Raw genomic sequence first — 4,739 nt, forward strand, 5'->3', positions numbered from 1 at the left:
AAAAGTTCCAAGTCACAATTGTGACATCTTTGCATTTAGAAGAAAACCACCCATCAAAGAAGCAAATATACTGTTTTCAGTTTGGTGGCTGATTTTCTTAAGGTGACCTAATCATAAACTGCCTGCTGAGTTAAAACTTATCAAAATGATACATCAGAATTAATCATCAAATAAAATTTTTTCTAGTTTGTTTTTTCTTTTGGTTTTAAGTTTTTTCTTTAAATTTGTATAAGATCTGCCTTTTAAGATCATTTAACTGTTAGTCGTTTTTACAACAAACCTGTCTCCAAAGTTATTTTCCATCAATAGCTAGGTCATTAGTGGGTGGGCATATTTTCTTTTGTATTTCTTACATATCTGTGATAAAAACACACACTTGTAGGATTTTAAAATATGGAGATGTTGATGTGGTTGGATGTATATATATGTGTGTGTGTGTGTGTGTGTGTGAGTGTATGAGTGTATAAGTGTGTGTGTGTGTATGAGTGTGTGTGTGTGTGTGTGTCTATGAGTGTCTGTCTGTGTGTGTGTGCACAAACACATGCATGTATCTTCAGTGCCATCCTTTTCACAGGATGCCCAGGACCTCAGGATCTCCTACTACAGCAGTTTGTCAGTTCAAAGTAAAATATTTTCTCTCCTTTTGTACTTTGTGAACCTAGTATTTTATTAAGCTGTTTAAAAAGACACTTTAGCTTTCTTTAGGTCCTTTACTCAGTGGCAATGCCACCACTGAGTTTTTATTATGTAAATTATTGCAATCTGGTTAGCTTCTTCCGTCTTTTTTTTTCACGAACAAAAGGGGTCTGCAAGTGCTAATCAAAATGTTGCAATTTACATATTAATGAATTTTTATAATGACAATTTCTGTATACACTGAGTGAGCTAAACAGGGACTTTCTATTACATATATATATACATATATATACATATATATACATATATATACATATATATACATATATATATATATTGTTTTTTTTTAAATGACACCACCACCAAACTCTTTTCTTGAAAAATATCTACAAAATTTGCCAAATCTGATTAGAATCACATTAATATACTTCAATGTGATGCCAAACTTGGAGGTCTGAGCTGTCCTTGTGATGTAGTAGTGTTTATGAGGAATTTCTGTATACATTTGTGTGGTTTCGATGGGCACAATCAGCAAGTAAGCATTTTCAGGGAAGAAAAACATTCCACTTAAAAAGACTGAAGACCAGGACTGTGGAAAAGCTCTGTAGACAGGGTCCAGCTGTTTACTCAGAATATAGGTGATTTCCTGATGCTAGCAGAAATCCAGAAGAAACATTATAGCCAGCACAAGTACCGATGATTGCTGAGATGCTCTCAAGTAGAGGAACCACAAAAGATAGGGAGGAAATGAATTAAGTGACCATTTTGAAAGCAAGGTACTTTGAATATAGAACTATTTTGTCTCTTTAGAATGTATCTCTGAACAGAAAGCTGAAAAACCTGTCGGTAATATGCTCTCCCAAAGACATGTTCATAAACAAAAAGACCTACTCCAGTAATCAACATTGATCAATTAATGACAGTCTTGAAATATCCACCCCCCCCAAAAAAAAAAAACCAACTTGAGTCATACTTTTTTTTACTTATCAAAAGGTACAATATTATATGTTATAATTATTTTTCAAATAATAACACCATAAAAAGTAACATTCCTACATTAAAGCAGAGACAGCTTGCATAAATTATGATATAGCTAATATTTCATGTGAAAAATACCTTATCCTAACATTAAAAAAGGACTTTTTATAAATCCTACTTCTTTAAAAAAAAGAAATTGATGAAAATTAGGAATTGGTTAACTTTTTCTGGGAGTTGCGGTGTGATGGTTGATGTGTTTTCTGTATAAAAAGAAACCATTTAGTTTCCAGGGCCAGCAAAGCTTCCAGAAGATTAAAAACTCATTTTCCTATTCCTAACAATTACATACTGTACTGTAAACTCATGTTTCAATCTGAAAAATAAATCCAGTGTGGTTATATCTCAATCATTGGCTTGGCTTGGGTCTGGGGTAGGTGAATATACCTTTATTGTCCTGTGATAAAGAAGAGGCTGTTCCATACAATGGAACGCCAACAAGTAATGATAAAGCAGGTTTTGCTTCTTCTCACAGAAGAGACTGGATTCACCTGGACTAGACAACATCATGCCAAGAGGCACTGGTTCGGTCACTGACTTGTCCCTGAGAGGGCTACTGTGCAGACACTAGGCACCACATCTGGACACATCTGGCCTCTTGAATACGCAAGTTGGCCCATGCCTGCTATGGGAAGAATGGACACCACTACCCAAGCCATTTACCCTAAATTTTTTACTATTTCAGGGCTATTTCTTGTATCAAAGGAAGATGCTTAAAACTGGAGAACTGTCATCTGTCCCCTTCTGAGCTTCGAAACTTTATTTTCCTTCCTTTTCTTTGCTTCAGTAGTTGGTTTCCGAACAGCTTCAGTCTGGCCTCGGGCCTCTGAGCTGTTGATTGCTCATGTTCAGGTATTGATTTCAGGTTGTGCCAATTCATTGAGATTGTACTTAATTTCAAGGGACCTCCATCACTCGCTGGAAGACCAGTTTGTGTGAAAGTGGACAAATGACTCCCCTCAGGGAAACCTGACCTCTCCCAACCATAGGTATATATAGGGCTTCCAATGACAGAGAGTAATTGTCCTAATATTTTACTGGTTATTGCATGGTTCTCACAATTGTTTGCTTTTCCAAAGGGCAAAAATTATATTGCTTAATTTGGTTCATTGTTGTTTTTCCTCACCACATCTAGAATTCTAGAATTGCTATATAATAAAATGTACTCACTAGCACTCCTAGCACATTAATCTGAATTGTACACAATGGATTTATATACAATTACTAGAATGTACACACACTCACACACAGACACACACACACACACGCACACACACACACCAGCTACTCATCAGATACACAGTTCTTATAGTAAAGATTCAATTGTTTTCTAATTCTATCTTTATAACCATCAAATCCAGTCAGATCCCTGACAAGTCTTTTACTAAAACTCACTGCGTCTCATTAGTTTATTTCTACCTGTGCTGCCATTGTCCAGGATTATCAGATTAGGATTCACAATGGCTGTAGCTTGTCAACAATGTTCTTTATTTTTAGAAAGGTATATTTGATAGATCTCACCATTCATCAAAGACACGTGCACTTTTAACAGACAGAAACCATTACAGAAAAACACAGGTGGTCAAATCATACAGGAAAAGTGACTATGTGGTGCCCAGCTACACCATAGCACCACTCATGTACCTAAGAGTCAGGAAACACTGAGGAAGAGAGAGCAGACAGACTGCAAGTGCCAGAAGAAAACAGATGGTGTTTCCCAGAAGTGTCAGAAAAAATACTTTCATGAAGTGTGACCAACATAGCTGCCTACACATGACCCAAACAAGGACTATAACAACAGACATGATAATGTGGAAAGGAAAAGCACATGAAGCCTCAACCCTAGGCAAAGAGCTACAGGCAATTAAGAACAGCTGAGGAAAAGAATAGTCTTCTCCAGGGAGGAGCACATCAAACATCAATTGGTCTTGTAATAACGAAGGGTTGGTCCTGAAAACAGGCATGTAAGTAACTTAGTAAGTTATAGTTATATACTTACAAATGCATACAGACATAACAACAATTTAGGAAATGGATACCTGTTGCAGTAAATATTAAAAATTTAAAAAGGTATATATCTTTACTGGCCCTGAGGTCTCACTCCTCAGGCCTGACCCTGATATGGAGCCAGGCACACCTCAGGCACCCAGTTCAAGCTGCCACCAGCCTAATTTGTTCCCGAAACTCCCTTCCCTGGCGGTCTACTACCGCCTGTTTGCCTCTGTCCCTGCGTGCTTCTGTACCCCAAAATACCACATAAATACAGTTGTACAGCCCGATAGCTTTTCATGCTTGGGAACTTCCATCTTGCCACGACCTCTCCTCCTCCAATCGGATCTCCTCAGACCTCTCAGGCATCTCCACCTCCCTCCCCCTGCTCAGTCACTGGCTTTCCTTTATTTTACTAATTAAAATGGGAAGGTTGAGTTGGAGTCATGTGACTAGGCAGCCCTTCTTGGGGAAGTGGAATTAACATTAAAATACAAACAGCTTCAGGATAATCTCTAGGTACCATGAATTTGAGACAGAATGAGAGAGAGAGAGAGAGAGAGAGAGAGAGAGAGAGAGAGAGAGAGAGAGAGAGAGAGAGAGAGAGAGGAGTGCAAAGGAGGACTTAGAGGAAGGAAATAGAAGAAGAAAAACCATAGATTCATATTTTAATTTCAAAAAGTATTTTTTTAATGAGGTGCAATTTGGCCTATGTCATATATTCAACTTTACACAAAGAATTTTCTCCTTTGGAATGGGCTGTGAGCATGTCTACAGGGCATGTTCTTGATTGCTAATCTACACAGAAGGGTTTGGCCCACTATGGCCAGTACTGTCCCTAGGCAAATGAGTCTGGCCTTTATTGGAAAGTTACTGTGACTGTGTGCCTAAAAGCAAGCACTAAGCCATATTCATCCGCATCATCTGCTTCAGTTTTTGAAGCCTCCAGGCTCCTGCCTTGAGTCTCTGCTTTGGTTTCCCTAGATGTTGGGCTATGTGCTATAAGATGAAACTTCCCCACATAGGTTTTCTCCTCTTTTTAATCACAACAACGAAAGCAAAACATTGAAACAACCTGT

The sequence above is a fragment of the Micromys minutus genome, assembly GCF_963924665.1.
Source record: "Micromys minutus genome assembly, chromosome: 7".
NCBI classification, from domain to species: Eukaryota; Metazoa; Chordata; class Mammalia; order Rodentia; family Muridae; genus Micromys; species Micromys minutus.